Source organism: Andrena cerasifolii, chromosome 3 (genome assembly GCF_050908995.1).
Source record: "Andrena cerasifolii isolate SP2316 chromosome 3, iyAndCera1_principal, whole genome shotgun sequence".
Classification (NCBI taxonomy): domain Eukaryota; kingdom Metazoa; phylum Arthropoda; class Insecta; order Hymenoptera; family Andrenidae; genus Andrena; species Andrena cerasifolii.
In genome coordinates, this window is record NC_135120.1 from 6,935,370 (window position 1) to 6,953,769 (window position 18,400).

General features: G+C 34.4%; 1 protein-coding gene and 1 long non-coding RNA gene across 2 annotated transcripts in view; one reads left to right on the plus strand and one right to left on the minus strand.

The window, feature by feature from the left end:
• The window catches only part of LOC143367127 (uncharacterized), a 277,661-nt gene that overhangs the window by 174,086 nt on the left and 85,175 nt on the right, over positions 1-18,400 (minus strand). The window lies entirely within an intron of this gene.
• Grd (GABA-gated ion channel) overlaps positions 1-18,400 on the plus strand; it is a 167,781-nt gene that overhangs the window by 384 nt on the left and 148,997 nt on the right. The window lies entirely within an intron of this gene.

Sequence of the window (18,400 nt, forward strand, 5' to 3'; positions counted from 1 at the left end):
GAATATGTAGGGAATTTCCCCCTGATTACAACGCGATTTTTGTTGGCTACCCAAATTCACTCTAAGGGGGTGTAATTGACCCCCTGAAGATCCGGTTATTTTCCGATTTTCTGTTATAACTCGTGAACTGTAAAATATTTTTTTACCAAATGATAGATCTAATTAAAAGAAGTAACTTTTGTCTCGAAACTTTTTTTCTATCTCTTACATTTCGCGAGTTATAACACAAAATCGGAAAATAGCTGAATTTGCGGGGGTTAATTTCACCCCCTTCGAGTGAATTTGGGCAGCAAACAAAAATTGCGTTGCAATCAGGAGGAGATCCCCTATGTATTCACAAAGTTTCAGAATTTTTTTAACTTTCGGGTTCGGGATCTTCCCTTGTTAGTCTCGCTAACGGACAGTGTCACGTAAGGCTTTAGCGAGGTGTCGGTCATCGCTTTGACAACTCGTCAGTGGACAGTATAAGTGCTACTCTGTTGTCAGTTCTCAATTCGTAGTCTGATCAGTGAGCTTTACTGACGGCGAGTTGCTACTCGTCGTTTTGCAGTCTGACCAGTGGATAGTGTGAGCTTTAGTGATTGTGAGCTGTAGTCGTCATTTCGTAATCTGATTAGTACGTAGACAGTATAAGCTTTACTGAATTGTCAATCATCATTTCGTAATGCGATGTGGGCAGTATCGGCTTTACTGAGTTGTCAGTCGTCATTTTGTAATCTGATTAGTGGGTCGCATTAGCTTTACTGGTGATGAGCTGGCAAGTAGTATAAGTTTTGGTCAGCCATCATATTATAGTCTGACTAGTATCAAAGAAAAGATTAACTCCAACGTGACCGAATTTTTGTGTGTGGGATCGTGGATGTCACAGATAATATCGACATCTAATGGGATGTATTCGAATTCTATATAAATATTTAAAATAATATAAGCAGTGCTCACAACCATAATCGAAGGATAATAGACGATATTGAAACCTGATATTGGTACTTGCAAAAACAAAGGCAGATCTTATACAGATAATTAGACACTAATAAAAGATATTAAAATATTACACAGTACCTTTGCTTTTGTTTATTTCTCGTGCATTCGCTCACATATATGTGCCGATGATTATAAAAGTGGTTATGTATTTTTTGTTTCGGGATATTTAGACTGTTGCGTTTGGGGGTATTAAAAAATATTTTTCCATTATTGAACAAAATATTTCACAACGTACATGCTCTTCTAATTTCATACTTATCTGTCATTGTAATGTTTTATGAGTATCTAACTTGTACGAAAGTGTGTGTTTTTCAACCTTTGAATGTCTCCCAAATTCGAAAAGTGATGAAACGTAGTTTTTCGATCTTCATAACTTAAAAAAATCAAACATTTTACGAACAAAAGCAATTTTTATTTTCAAATACTTTGCCACTAACAACTTTACCATTTTTGATAATGTATTCTTTACCACTATATCTTCCAATTTTTCTCACATTTTCAACATAATTGCTTACCTGAAGGCTATTTGCAACAATTCTTTCATAATATTGAAATATAAATCAATATAACTTAAAATAAGAGAAATCTCAATTTTGGGTTTTTTTTTTCTTACACCACTTTCATAATCATCAACACATATGTAGATACGTACTAGGAGCGTGGATAATATATACATTTTAATATATTCCACAACGTTTATATAATTACAGTATAAGCTTAACATTATTTATTTTCGAGTTTGAGAAGTAATTACTTAGAGCTCAAATCCAGCTGGATAGTATCAAATACTTCGCTGGTATGTGAAATAAATAAAGTTGTTGTTTTTGAACTCCGGCATCGTTTTAATAATACATTTCACAAATGATTATTCAAATAATAATTTATCTTATTTGACTAGAAGTTATTTTGAAATAATCGTGGGCACGTTAGTTTATTTAAACAAGCAAATAATTTTCCTCTGATTTATTTCGTTATTTGGATTATTTCATTTTGTATTTAAATCAGCATCACCCGAAATAATCACGCAAATCATTTCTGAGACTGCTGTCTTTCAGATGACATGTGTGAAATTGGATTAGACCTATGGAGGAGCTTTGATAAATTTTAAATTAAAATTATTATTGTACAGTACAAATATTGTACGTTAATATCATAGTATTACAATATTAATATTATACTTTTGTTTTTGGACCAGCAAACACATTCCTTCACATGAAAATCATCTGTTATTTTCTTCGAAGCAGTTATCTAAAGTAAATAAATATTTTGAAATTGTTTATTTAGTCTTGATAAAAATAAAGCTAGCTTTTCCAAATTATTTTTTAAATTAAAACAATAAAGCAATTCAAATAATTCATTACTTAAAATGTAATATTAACCATTTATTTGATACTTTAAATAATCATTATTCACGACTTTGTTTTTAGTACTATCCGATGTTAATGAAATCGATTTGTGGTGCAATATCTTCTGATATTCATGAATATGTACACGTTAAAATTTGTCCTACCACTAGGTGTTTCGTGATTTGACTAAGTAATGAACACTATAAGCGATTATTAATTCAATTTTAAAGTTGACACCTGCAAAGATTTCATAAATCCTTCAAGTTCCAAATATAAGTCAAGATCAACGATAGTGTATGTAATTAATAAAAACTTTAAAGTAACACAAATTTCTAACAAACTTCTTCACATTAAACCATAGGTACTGAAATGATCAATATTCATGAGTACATATTGAACTTGGTTTCGTCACCAATTTTTCCGTTAAAATGCGATGTCATTGAAATGTGCGTAACGCTAATTCTTCTACTACCCCTACATTATTCTGTTGTACAGTAGAATCTCGATTATGAGAACACCGATTAACGGAACGATTGATTATATACTTATCGGAACATCGATTACTGGAAAATTCAATTATCGGAATATCAATCAACGAAACATTCAAATACCCGAACAGTGTTGCGTAAGTTAGGAAGAGAAATATGTTGCATACAGTGTTTTCATTTCGCCTATGCTTTCTCTCTCGCTGTTTGGGTTAATAATTAGCGTTTACACGTCAGATTGTGTTAGTGATATTTGTGCTGTTTATATCGAAATGTATGTGATAAAACGAAAGTATGCTGTCTTATCACTAAAAACGAAATATAAAATAACTTAATTGACCGATGAATACGGAATTAGTAAATCAACTGTCTGTGGTATAAAAAGGAAGAAGCGTGAAATTAGAGATTGTGTTCAAAGTTCATCGAGTAATAAAATTCAGAAGCTTATGAAATTTACTGATAACAAAAATTTAGACAGAACAGTGTTCAAATGATTTTGTCAAAAAACGGAATGGAGATCCTCTATCTGTGCCGATTGTTTGTGAGAAGTCTTTGTAATTCAATGAAAAATTGATTAGTATTAATACTTATGAATCATTTAAAAATAAACCGTCTTCCTTCATACGAAAACAATTATTATTCGATTATCCATAAAAATTGGATTCTTCGAACAGTAAGTATGTTAGGACAGTCGAGGTTTTACTGTAGGTATTTAGTAGATGGAAAGAGGGCACGCTGAGTCTTCCTTACACATGTCACACCTTCACTTAAGGAGGTTCGATACCGGAGAAAAAATAATGAGAAATCTTTGTAAAGTGTTTTAATCTAACGTTCAAAGTGTAATCCGCATTGTGTCAAAATTTTAAGTCGATTGACCGCACGGTTTTTGAAAAAATTGAAATCAAAATTGCGCTCTTATACACAAGCTGTTATGGGAGAAGCGATACAATTTCTATAAAATGTTACACAGAGCCCTTAAAAATAGTGAGAAAGTCCTAAAAAATGTTGCAATGAAATGCATAAGTATTCCTATGAAATTCTAAAAAAAATTGGACATTTACCGTACGGTTTATTAGATAATTGAATAAATAGACAGCAACGTGCTCGTATTTTTGGAACTGCCTGAAGGAACTGTTTGAAACGTGGCAACGCTGTACGCCGGATAGTCGTCTATACAATGTATACTTGTACAAAGGATACAGTAAAAATTGGTAAAAACACTACCAAGCTGTAAACATGTATTTAGTAATTTGTTGCGAACCAATACGAACGCGCAAAAGGACGCCACAAGTGTGAGATGGAAAGGGAAAAAAAGATGGACGCAAAGCGACGTTGCCGCATTGCACTCACATATTTTACGCTACTTTTAGTGAAAATATTGTGTTTCTGGCTGCGTTAAACATACTTTTTGTTTAATTGAATTCCAAAACAAACAGTGTAGTAATAATTTTATTAAGAATAGACATGTAAATAACATTTTTGTCTACATAATTTTTTTTTATCTAAGATTGATAAGCATAGGCTTACCCTTCTCGCCGCCTGCCCCGCAACTGAGGTATCGAACCTCCTTAACAGAACTACTGATAGATCCTGCAAGAGTCTATTGTAAATAAACGTTTAGAAAAAAAATATTTAGCAGCTACATTCTGCTGATTCATTTTAGGTAACTACGGATTGAAAATCATACACATTTAAATTAAGATTTGTTTCTGAATAGAGAATAAAGCAGCCGTGTTATAGATTCTTAAATGACTTAATCTTTAAATTATTTTTTTTATTTGTGGCATCGTGTTACTTTGAACATTACTGTACATTATATCATTCATTTCGTCAGTCGTTTTTAATACTTTATTTTATTTATATGTCTATTTTTAATTATTTTACTGCTATATTTTATTTCTTATATTATGTTCAAAGGGACGTCCAGCTTTTGCCCCCTTTATTGACCTACAATACAGACTGTTTTCGTTATTAGTTTTCACAAAAAAAACAACATGATTAGTTGTACCACTATCTTGAATTTAGACCAACTTTCGAAGGATAAAAGAAAAAAAACAAGATATAGCATTCGATTTAAAAAATCGAACATTACCCTCCTTCGAAAGTTGGTCTAAATTCAAGATAGTGGTATAACTAATCATGTTGTTTTTTTTGTGAAAACTAATAACGAGAACAGTCTGTATTGTAGGTAAATAAAGGGGGCAAAAGCTGGACGTACTTTTGAACATAATATAAGAAATAATATATAGCAGTAAAATAATTAAAAATAGATATATAACTAAAATAAATTTGATTTGAAAACTGATTAGGTTAATATTCCTTATAAAGGTCAATTTACACAGCCGCCGACAAGTGATGCCAGAATCGTGGGACGTGGGACAAATGCTTACCCCCACTATGACGTACGTACTGTCGTCCCCCACTTTCTTCCCGTCGCGCTGCACACAATCATATTTCCACTCCCGTCCGTGTACTCGGCAGCCGAACAGGCAACTCACACGGACGGGAGTAGACATATGCTTGTGTGCAGCGCGACGGGAAGAAAGTGGGGGACGACAATGCGTCATAGTGGGGGTAAGCATTTGTCCCACGTCCCAAGATTCTAGCATCACTGCCGCAGTCACGGGAACGAACCGAGCAGAAAAATCGGTGAGTGCTCGGTTGACGCTCGGATGACGCTCGACGGTCACGGCGCGACGCGACGGACTGTCGGCGGGTGCTCGCCAAGACGACGAGCCCTATCCATGCAATATTCGAACTGTATTTTCCTGTATTGTTATGTAACACAATACTCTACGTGTTGAGAGTATAAAACCTGGCAAAATTGCGCTTGGATATGGCTCGTCGTCTCGATGAGAGTCTGCCGAGCGTCGGCTGAGCGTCCCCCGGGTGTTCACCAATTTTTCCCGTGTCGGTGGCTCTATAGATTGGCCTTAATTCTTATTTCGTAATAATTCATGATATATATATGGATAAAATAGCCCCGCGCTTTGGAACTTCATTTTGTCCAAATTAAATTAATTAAGTCTTATACTAGCCTAATAGTACATGAATAAAGTTAATAGGAGTCAGTGTATCAATTTTTCGTACATATTTCTAAAACTACATACCTATATAGGAAATGCACAATAGAAATCATATCTGCAGAATTGCGAAATGCAGTAAAAATGTTGTTTTCTGAAAAATAAGGATTTTGAAAACGGCTACATTTTTATAATTGCATGAAGGGTTTTGTTTATTTATCGACAAATAAATTTCACATTTATTGGTCGAAAATTTTCATGCTTTGAAGCCGTTTCACACTGTGCTAAATTTATGAAATAATTGTACTTCACTAAGAATGTGGAGATAATAAACATACAAGTCTTTGTTTGTTTAATACCTAATCAGCAGGTCAGTAATATTATCCGCATCGGAAAAAAAATTATTTTATAGTTTTATTAGAATAGATTTACGCCAAGTGACGCATGAAGCAGAGACGTAAGGTTATCCGTTTCCAATTAGATGTTTTCAATAATATCGACTTTTGCCCCGGGCCCCGCAAACTCTAAGGGCGGATCGAGGGATCATTAATCTTTTTCCAGTTTTGTGGAAGACTATACAGAAAATGAACAAATGGTGCGTACTTATTTTAGAAATTGCTACAGATATAGTCTGAATATCCCCTTTAATAGATGAAACTTCAAATTTTTGTGAGTGACTTGAATGAAGAAACAATACCAAAGTCAGTGTAGTACTATATTTTATTAGGCTTTTGTGTGTTAAACGTGTGTACATATGAGCGTTCCAGGTGACAAATTAATCAATTCCACTTTCTGTAATTTTTTTAATTTTAGTATGCATGCATATGATGAGTGCTTAACGTAACAACTTTTTGCACATTTTGTTTCATGAAGTTGATCAGTTTGACTTTCGAGGGGCTCGTAATACGATTGTGGCACACGTTGCAATTTCTTCAATAACGTAAAAGCTTTTATTTTTAAGAAAAACTGATTGTTTCTATGAATTAAGCACAACAGTTATCCCGAAATGCTTTGAATAATGTGTTACTGGAAGGTTTGTGATTTTTTCTTCCGAAAGGAATTATATTCATAATCCAGATGAAATTTCTACGAATGTGCGCAACCTTTGCTTAGGTATATTCCAATTAATTCTTCAAAGAGAAACATTTGACTCGTGAGGAATAATCTTAATATTAATAGATATTAGTTTTGAAGATATTTAATTTATGTATTTTGCAAATATAAATTGCGTATCCTTTTCTGAATGCAATAACGTACAGACTTCTATATATAATTTATTTATTTAATGTCGCATCAGCTTAGAGCTATTAGTGACCACAGTTACAATATATATAGAGAATAGCGGGTAGTGCCTAGTTGAGTTAACACTGTGCGTTTTTATCTATTATATCCCTCTCGACTAATTCATATATTTCCTTGGTTATTTCTTGTTGTTCAAGGAGGATATTATATTCTCAATATACTTCTTATTGTTCAAACATTCTTTAACTGTGGATGGGAGTTTTTCATTTTGTCTTAGGTCTCTGAGCGCTGGGCAGTCTTGTATAATATGCTTATGTAGGAGTCGGAAAAAAGAGCCACAGCGCCGGGAATCGAACCCAAGCCGTCCGCGTGCTGATCAGTCGCGTTTGCCACCACGGCTACGCTGACTCCCCACGGTCCCTGTCTTCCGAACTCCTCATAAACGGACGCCACCTATGGGCCTCATCGCACACCATAGGCCGTTGCCTAAATGCCGGTTGCCTACTACACTTAACCGTTAGGCTAGAATTACAGTGGTCACAGAGTGGATGTTCCGTTTTTGTTATTAGGTATTGGTGTGTGTGGCCAATTCGCAGTCTCGTTATAATTCTTTGAATTTTCCTTGATTCAGCTATGGATGGGTTTAGGGAGTAGATATTGTCCCTTATCTCATGGAGCTTGGAAGGTTTGTCGGATATCCAATCAAGATTCCACTTGTTTAAGACTTTTCCTTCTAAGTATTTCTTTGCGTCCACGATAGGGATTTCTAGGTTAGGCAAGTCTGTGAGTTCTGTTCTAATATTTTCAGTTTGTGGGATGTTGTCAGGATTCCCCTCGAATAGTACTATATTACGGCACTGATGCAGTTCATATTGGAGGTTGTTTATTAAGGGGTCATTGGAATATGGATTCGAAATTGCTCTAATTAATGTATAGTTGGCTGTAGAAATTTTGTATATAGTTAAGGGGTTGAGTTCTAAATTTTTTATTGTAATTAAAATGATGTAAACTTCGCTTGTTTTCTTAGAGATTATCTTGGGAAAGGTGTATATAGTTCTAATGTTGTCTTTAATTACTTCGCCTTTTATAGGACTGTTCTTCTCTCACGTATAGACTTCTTACACATTAAAGGCAGCGTATATATATATATATATATATATATATATAGTATTATAATTTTTTAAATGTGTGCATTTCGAATGCAACTTTCGTAAACCCCAATTTCGAGATAAAACATTCTTCATGACATATATATTGGGGTTTACGAAAGTTGCATTCAAAATGCACACATTTAAAAAATTATAATACTATGTGAGGTCGAGAGCTAAAATTTTCTAGATTATTCTTAACCGAAGTTTGGAGAAAAGTGGACCTTTATTACATCTCAAGCAAAAAAATTTAGGAAAAATGTGTGTAATAATCAGATTTAACGTAAAAATATAAAATTCTTCGTTAAGTTTATTACAAAAATTACATCTGTAAAAATTACAAACTATGATAAAATAATAAGCGTCTTTATTCAAGAGATAGTAAACATACATGCAATAACACGCAGTAAACTAACGCAAAGTTTCGATCTTTGAAAGAAATGTGCTCAAAATTCCCACTGGTACTTTATCTCGATACCAGCATTGCCATATAAAATTAAAACAAGTAGGTATTTAAAATGCCGTAAGATTCCAATGAGTCATTAAAGAAAAAGCAATGTTCCTCGGGCAAAAAGATGGAACGTTACAGGTTTCTTTAAAATGGGGCAGATTTATCGCACCACGAGCAAAGACATTTCGTTATGCGATAAAAAGAACGTTACTTAGGTGCTACGAAGAAATTCTCCGCGAGACTTATCGTCCTTCGATGTAGTGACGATAAATTCACTAGGGGGAAATAAATTCGCGCCCGCTTCTCTCGTTACACGTCCCCGACAGGAATAAAAAACGAGAGGGACAGTTGAAATATATTTTATTAAATTGCTCGTGCGCGGTTCCTTCACGGCACCCGTTTAACGTTCTTTAACCCTCGCCAGACGGCATAGGTACAATTGTAACTATTGCGTTTTTAAATTGTGATAAATTTTTTTTTCGAGAAGCTGGGGAGGGTTGAAGCTTCGTGACATCTTGAAATTTTTGCTTTAGATTATATAGACCAAATTTCAGAAAAATATCACAACCTCTTTCCGAGATAGGGGGTCGAGTTGAGGGTTGCACCCATAACAGCGGCATAGACACAATGGCGCCTCTATATATTTTGTATGAAGATAATGCAAGAAAAAAAGAATGCGATTTTTTTTAAGGGGTCATGCTCAGTCAGGAGGCCGAAAAAGGGTGGTTTTTGGAAATTTTTTACTCCAAAGATATAACACATTTCTCAAAAAAACTTTTTTCCGTTTAAGGGTTGCATCTAGTACCGTGCATCGTATTTTTTTTATTTAAAAATATTTATCAATAACTAAGTTATTGTCCATCACCTGGAGGTTGTTTTAAAAAAAGGCTTTTGCGGTGACCACTGCTGCTCGAAAGTCGATCCTCTGAAATAAAAAATTCAAAAGAATTTACTTATTATATTATATTATCTAGTATTTGAACGAAGGATTTTTTTATCCCATGCTTATTTTTCTTTTAATTGACGAAAATCAGGCAGGATTTATGATAAAAATTGAAACTTTTACTTTAAACATAAGCCATTTTTTCCCAAATCAATATTTCGAAAAATCCTTCGTTCAAATACTAGATAATATAATATAAAAGTAAATTCTTTTGAATTTTTTATTTTAGATGATCGACTTTCGAGCAGCAGTGGTCACCGCAGAAGCCTTTATTTTTAGAGAACCTTCGAGTGATGGACAGTAACTTAGTTATTGATAAATATTTTTAAATAAAAAAAATACGTTGCATGGTACTAGATGCAATCGTTAAAACGAAAAAAGATTTTTTGAGAAATGTGGTACAGCTTTTGAGTAAAAAATTTCCAAAGACCACCCTTTTTTTAGACCGCTGAACTGAGCATGATCCCCTAATGATAATGCTATTTTATTATAAAAAAGTAAAAAATAGATAATTTACATTATAAAAGGAAATTTGGGAACTTTTTTTATTGATTTTCATTGAGTCTAAATGTTATCAATTTATCGTACAAATTATAACGACAGTGAGAATATTCATATAAAATATGTGGGGGTGCAATTGTGCCTCTGCCGTCTGTTAACGTTGTAAAATTGTGCCGTCTGACGAGGGTTAATAATGTACCTAACCCAGACCTAACCCAGAAAAAATTATTTCCCCAGACGTTATTCCTCAATAAATTTATATAAATGCACATTTCGTCGTTACACAACCCTCGCGTGAAGTCGCGATCGATGGTCGTTAATTGGTTTTACTCGCAGTAGTGCACTTTTTATTCGACGAATCACCCGTTTAGCATGCATATGGATAAACGAGTGAAACGGAAATGGCGACGGAAACGAATTCGGATACATGGCATAGAAAATTGCTACTAGTGTGCGGGTTTACAGTTTAAAGGAACAAATGAATTCCATCACGGTAGGGTCTAAGACAGTAACTTTTGCAGAAGAAATTTACGTAATGGTCGCTTTACTAATTATTTATGAGAATTTGTTTCATAAGGTGAAAATTTATTGGCCTAAGAAAACTTCATGAATTCCTTATTTCGATTTACGTTATAAGAAAACAGATTTTTGTGAAATAAGTTTATGGGGAAATAATTTTCATAAAATAGATGGACAGTGCTCATTTTGTTAACTACGTATCATGAACGTATGTTTAATGAATCGTATATAAAATACAGTAGGTTGAATATACATGTGTATTAAGGGGTCATGCTCAGTCAGGAGGCCGAAAAAAGGATGGTCTTTAGAATTTTTTTACTCAAAAGCTATAACACATTTCTCAAAAAATCTTTTTTCCTTTTAAGGATTGCATCTAGTACCGTGCATCGTAATTTTTTTATTTAAAAATATTTATCAATAACTAAGTTATTGTCCATCACTCGAAGGTTCTATAAAAAAAAGGCTTCTGAGATGACCACTGCTGCTCGAAAGTCGATCATCTAAAATAAAAGATTCAAAAGAATTTACTTAGTATATTATATTATCTAGTATTTGAACGAAGGATTTTTCGAAATATTGATTAGGGAAAAAATGGCTGATGTTTGAAGTAAAAGTTTAAAATTGTTGTCATAAATCGTGTCTGATTTTCGTCAATTAAAAGAAAACTAAGCATCGGATAAAAAAATCCTTCGTTCAAATACTAGATAATATAATATAATAAGTAAATTCTTTTGAATTTTTTATTTCAGATGATCGACTTTTGAGCAGCAGTGGTCACCGCAGAAGCCTTGTTTTTTAGAGAACCTTCGAGTGAGGGACAATAACTTAGTTATTAATAAATATTTTGATATAAACAAATTACGATGCACGGTACTAGATGTAATCCTTAAAAGGAAAAAAGATTTTTTGAGAAATGTGGTACAGCTTTTGAGTAAAAAATTTCCAAAGACCACCCTTTTTTTAGGCCGCCTAACTGAGCATGATCCCTTAACAAGTAGGGTGCGACTGAAATGGGGGTGTAATAAGGAAGGAGATGACTCCTTGTCCACAAATATATCAAAAGTGCAGAATAAACTTATCCCGAACGTGGCTTTGTTCTCGAGAAAATGAATTTTGAAAATTTGGTGGATACTGGTGTACCAGATTAAGAATTGGCAGATATGGCGCAACTGGTAATGAACTGAATCCTTGCTCAGAAATAAATCGAAACGGTAGATTAACTGTCCTTCGAACGAGGCTCTGATTTCAAGAAAATTGAGTTTCCAGGTCCATGGAATATTGGTACGTGCACCTGCACTTCACTAACAATCGATTCCACCTTGAAATTCACTTTCTCGAAAACAAAGGCTCGCTTGAAACAAGAAATTTTTTATGTAAGTAGTAAATTACTGTAATAATTACTTTAACGATTATTTATAACAATTCGTTCTGTGCTCATAAAATTCGGTTGATGGAAAACAGTTGTAACATTCTTTTGTTTGTAATATTTTAAGAAACAAATTAGTGATTATCTTCATGAAGTATATTAATATAATAATTGCTGCAAAAATTATTTAGCAAAGCGTGTCATATACGAAATGTTCCATTTAGCTTACACTTTAAATACAGTAGAATCTTCAGCATCCGAATGTTCCGTCATTCGATTGTTGCATTATCTGAACAGTATGTCTATTTCTTTCATGATCAGATTAATTTATGTATTCATATGCTTTACTACATATCGAAACAGATACGAACATAATTATTTTTCGTGAGCCGAAATACGGACATTTAAAGCATTATATTTAATTAAAAATTACTAGCAGTTAAACATCTTGAAATATCATTCTTAAATAGTTTACGACTGGCTGATTTATTATTAAAGAATTAATCAATTACTCTGCAAACTTTGATCACAAACAAATTTTTTACAGCTTCTTTATGACGAGTAACCTCTTAAATGAGCAGAAATTGGGATATTCACCTTAAGAGGTTACTCGTCGGAAAGAAAGTGTAAAAAATTTGTTTGTGATCAAAATTTGCAGAGTAATTGATTAATTCTTTAATAATAAATCAACCAGTCGTAAACTATTTAAGAAAGATATTTCAAGACGTTTAACTGCTAGTAATTTGTAATTAAATATAATGCTTTAAATGTCCGTATTTCGGCTCACGAAAAATAGCGATGTACGTATTTCTACTCACCATTTGTACCAATTTCTGCTCACGTAATATGTTGCCTTTTCAGGTTAAAATAAGTTACATGTTTTATGGAGATGATTCATAACACAACAGTAAAGCATAAAATAATGATAAACAAAAAATAAAATGCCTTCGAATAGAAATAGAGGTTACAGCATATATTGAATTGTGAGATTATGTTGCTAAAATTTTGGTCAGTAGAAATTCGGACATGACTGTGATTCACTTGACCCTAAACCTAATCACCTGTTTTCTACTTAAAATAATCAAAAATAGTAAAAAAATCTACATCCAGAGCACAATACGGTATCTGTTTTTGTTAATAAATAAGAGCTTTTACTGCAAAAACTATTTTCTGCCCAATTATCGAATATCAATAGTGACCCTGTTCCTTACCACAACCAGCTAAAATACGGTCGAAAAATCATGTGTCTCTCATTTTAAAAGTTTTTCGTTGCTTATGCTGCACTTTGATGGGCCCCAAGCTCGTGCAACACCCGCGTAAAAGTTCAAATAATTTAGAATTATTTTGTTGTACCTACAGTACAAACGTGACGCTTATAATAATAAGAAAAATACGAAATGAGTAGAAATGGGGACATGAGCAGAAATTGAGACATTCACCTTAGTACATATTTTCATCTTTCTATAACCATCAAAATGAATACTATTCACATTGCGTCTAAATCAGTATTAGGTACGTTCCCGATATTATTTTTGCGAACATACCTAACTTTTGAAGTTCGACGCGTCTCGGTAATGAATAGGATTGTGGGAATTACCCGGGTCTATCTCTGTTAAGGTTCATGAGGGTATTCGGTTGCTTTAAACAAGATCCCCATAAAAAAATGTAAAAAATAGGAAAAATACGCCAAGCACGTGAAATCGAATAAATCACAAAAAATGGAAGATAATAATAATTAAGAAATAAAAAAAAAGTGATGTGAAATCAAAATGAGCTGCAAGTACATAATTCGGTTGCTTTAAACAAGATAAACCTACTTCCTCTGTCGTCCCACCGAGATGAAACGAAAACCATTACCGTATGAGTGCTGTGTGCTGTGATAAAAATCGTTTATGAATTCCTTCACGGGATACGGAGCTCGATAAGACGTAGCATAGTAGAATCTTCCCTTATAGAGCGCGACAGCGATGGCGATAACACCAGTTATTTAGTCTGTGTAGTAATATCCATAGTATGACTGTAAATAGGACCAATATGAATTCTGTAGAATGTATCTTTTCAAAGAACTAAATGTTATTATATGCACCCCAAAATCTAATTGTGATACACTTGCATTCCTGATTTCTCCGTGATGCACAAATTATAAGTTTTGGTATTCATCAGAGAATGTAAAACAGAAAGGTATAAATTCAGTTACGGTATGCACCGTAATGTTTTAACCACATTGGTGACCATTATTTTTGGGACTCATTTTTTTTATCATCTACGACAAACATAATATGGGGGGGGCGGGATTCATAGTGGTGTAAGTCACTCGCATGATATTTGGCGTAAATTAATGTTTGGCGTTTACTATTATAAAAAAAACTCTACGCATACCTATATTGCAGTTGTAGGAACACATCTAAAGGCTTAAAAAACTAACATAATAAATAAATATATATAATCTATAAAAGTATTATATATATAATATAATAAATATAAATAATCTATAAATGTATTATATATATATAATATAATAAATATATATAATCTATAAAAGTATTATATATATATATATATATATATATATATATATATTTATTATGTTAGTATTTTAAGCCTTTAGATGTGTTCCTACAACTGCAATATAGGTATGCGTAGGATTTTTTTTATAATAGTAAACGCCAAACATTAATTTACGCCAAATATCATGCGAGTGACTTACACCACTATGAATCTCGCCCCCCCCCTCCTCCATATTATGTTTGTCGTAGACGATAAGAAAAAATGAGTCACAAAGAGATTGGTCACCAATGTGGTATATATACATGTGTGTGTGTGTGTGTGTGTGTTTCTGTGTGTGTGTGTACTTAATCATAAGTACAAACCAATAGGAACTTTTGTACCTCTTCGTATGAAGATTGAAGGGTGGTTTTACATCCTAAACGCGCAAATGGGCAAATATAAATCACGTATTTCTTATTTTTCGATCCTTTAAAACATAAAAAACCTAAGCAATCGGAGAGGGATACCTAAAAAATCTTATAACTTTGAGGGGTGGTTTTATCCCCCTAAATATGAAAATGGGACAATATAAAAAAAACGGCTGTACTTCCGAATGGCCCCAGTGGCCAGTCGACACGAGGTTTGAGGTCGCCGTGTAGGGGTGCCTGCACCTAAGTTAAACAAAATTAAGAATAAGAATAGCAATAATTTTTTATTAATATTTTGGAAACTAATAAATACCCGAAGCTACAATTTCAAATTTAGGGTCCACGCCCCCTCCCCACTCCTCCCTCCAAACCTCATCTCGATCGGCCACTGGGGCCATTCGGAAGAATATCCAAAAAAACACATTTATTTTTCGGTCCTCTAAAACTGATCCAAAAATCAAAATAATCAGAAGCGGATAACTAGAAACCTCTCCTTGTTAGTCGGACTTGCACCAGTATGTTTCGAAACGCTCTGCTCTTGTTAGGTAAATACAGTAAACACTCGTATTAAACCCGACGGCCGTCGCGGCCGATGCCGCGAGTGAGAAAACCGAAGAGCGCGCGAGAGGGAACGAAACAGTCGACACGAAGTTGCCGTCGACTCTTTCGTTCCCCCTCACTCTCGATCGAAGGATTCCAAGAAGTGGTGGGGATAGTCACCGGGCGTACTACGCATGGTAAAAACGGGACTATGACGAGGATTTATTGTACTAAAGAGACATATTCCTATGGCTCAGTTAAGAATGCAGTTATAACTTAATTCACCATGCAAGTAAACAGATGGAGCCTCTAAGACATATAAATTGTTATTATCTAAAATGATAAAAATTTGGATTTACACCACTATGATTCTCAGACTCCCCAAATGTATCTAGAATGGTCAAGTTCATCAAAAATCTTTAAATATTAATTATTTAATCGATCACCCAAAAGTTCCCATGTCCCTTCATTCGTAACTTTACTTATCATTCGTACAGGGCGGCTTTTTCAATGAACGTTATTATTGTCGAGTGTAAATTGTACGCAGTAGTTTTATTTCGTACAAACGAAACCAAGATGCCAGTTATTTCGAGGCTGGCGAGAAAGTTTTATTATAAAAGTTGCAACTCTCGCCGGGAGATCTTTTCTCTATTGTCGAGAATTAGGTCGGAGGTATTCCATTGGCCCCTTTGGCGATCAGTTTTAAAAGGGCTCTTTTCGCTCGCAACACATGGATGGTACAGTCTGTTTCCGTACGTTTCAATTAAGTGACATTCGGATCACTCTTCTTGCACCAAATTCTCTGCAAGACGAATTCAATTCAGTGGGCAAAGTTTTAATAAACAGACAGGGGCATGTGTAAACACTTGTTAAAAAGTCACGCCATTTCTTTATGTAATTATTTACTTGTTTATTCATAAATTTGTACAGATGGTTCTGTGTGTAATCAATTTTTGTTTTACTTTTTTAGGTAGATTCATTCAATATTATTCTTCTTCCTTATTGTGATCGTATTATACATACGTTTGTATTACCGAATGTAATCGGTGTTTCTGAAATGTGACTAAATACTCAGCTACCTAATAGAACTCACGAAGAAAGTCAAAGGAGTTTTAATAAACGTGGGTAAGTTAGGTTTCGGTTAGATTTGATTTAGATTTGGGTTAGGTATTAATCGTTTTTAAGATATCTAATAAACAGCCCTTTACCCTACATTATAAAACGCAAGTGGTTGAATGACTCCCGTTCATTAAATCTGAACGAGCCTGTATTTTTCGAGGAAAGCTTCTCTAGTTGGATTTCGAATGTATTCTGGTTTAGTCGGACGGAGCACGTAAGCCGTGTAACACAAGCTGTGGCGAAAACACAACAGCCAGTAGGGTGTCGCGATAAGCTGGAGTTCTTCCTTGAAAAGCGAGAAGAAAGTCGGTAGGTATCGTTATTTACTGCGACATTTACACGTCTGAAGAGGGGTGGGAGGAGCGGACACCTTGTCAACGCCGACAGATTTTGTTTTCTGGTGGTTCGTTTCCGACCAGATCATGCGTTTTGAGTTCACAACCGTGCAATGCAATTTCTCTTTGACCCACCCGATATATACAGGGTGTGAAATTAAAAGTGTTACAGGCAAATATCTTTAACTTTCTTTTCGGGGTTGATTTAGTTCAGTGGATAATATCGCATCATTAAGTTAACTTATTCCTCTCGTAGGTACAGCTGACAATAGTTCACTTCTATGTGAATTACAGTATTGTCTCGTTACGGGCTCGGTTTGGTGTACACTAGACGCCGGAAGCGGCTTCTCTTCGGAAATTTGGCAACGTTGCATATCACTGAGGTCGTGTTCAGATATATTGGCCGGTGAGTTTCATGAGGGGTATTCTCCCACCACACCGCTTGCCTGCCTCGGTGCTCCTTTTCTCTACGTTCTCACTCTTTCTCTCGGGCTAGTTCTGCTCGTCGCGCCGTGGGGATACGATGCCCGCGAGGGCCGTGAGGTACGCAACACGCAGCGAAGCATCCCCACCACTTTCTCGTTTCTATCTTGCTCTCGTTCCATCTCGCTCTCGCCTTCGCAGAACAAGAGCCAGTCAGAAGTGGTGGGGATAGCGCCAAGCTCCTAACGTGTAGGCCAAACCGAGTTCTTAGCGTAGAAATACATACATCAGAATAGGTGTGCGTTAGGTCCGAAAAAATTCAGGAGCTTTATTGGTTAGAACATTGATTCTTTCTCGATAGCTTCATCTTGTATTGGTCTACGCATAACTTCGGAACGCACACAACTATTACGTTAAGAATAAAAAATAGCCACACAGCTTCGTTTTCATTCATTTTGTACGTATTTTCTCAAGTTTTCGCTTACTATATATTAAAGAGGAAGGACCAAAGTATATTTTGGCATATTTGTTATTAAGTAATTAATTCAAATACAAAATGAAAAAAATTGAAAACAGAATAACGTATCAACTAGCCCCGCAGTGGGGTAAATTGATAAATTTTACCTTCGTCCAAATAACATTTTTTCATTCTATTTGTACGTATTTTCTCAAGTTTTCGCTTTCTATATATTAAAGAGGAAGAACCAAAGTATATTTTGGCATATTTGTTGTTAAGTAATTAATTCAAATACAAAATGAAAAAAATTGAAAACAGAATAGCGAATCAACTAACAGTGGGGTAAATTGATAAATTTTACCTTCGTCCAAATAGAATTTTTTCATTCATTTTGTATGTATTTCCCCAACTTTTCATTTACAATATATTAAAGAGGAAATACCCAAGTATGTTTTAGCATATTTGTTATCAAATAATTAATTCAAACAAAAATGGAAAAAAAAAATAAAAACTGAAAAACGTATCAACCAGCCCCTGTCTCCCCTGCACTTATCCGAAATAAATTCCGAAAGAATTGTTCTTTTTCCAGCTTCTGACTGCGTGTAA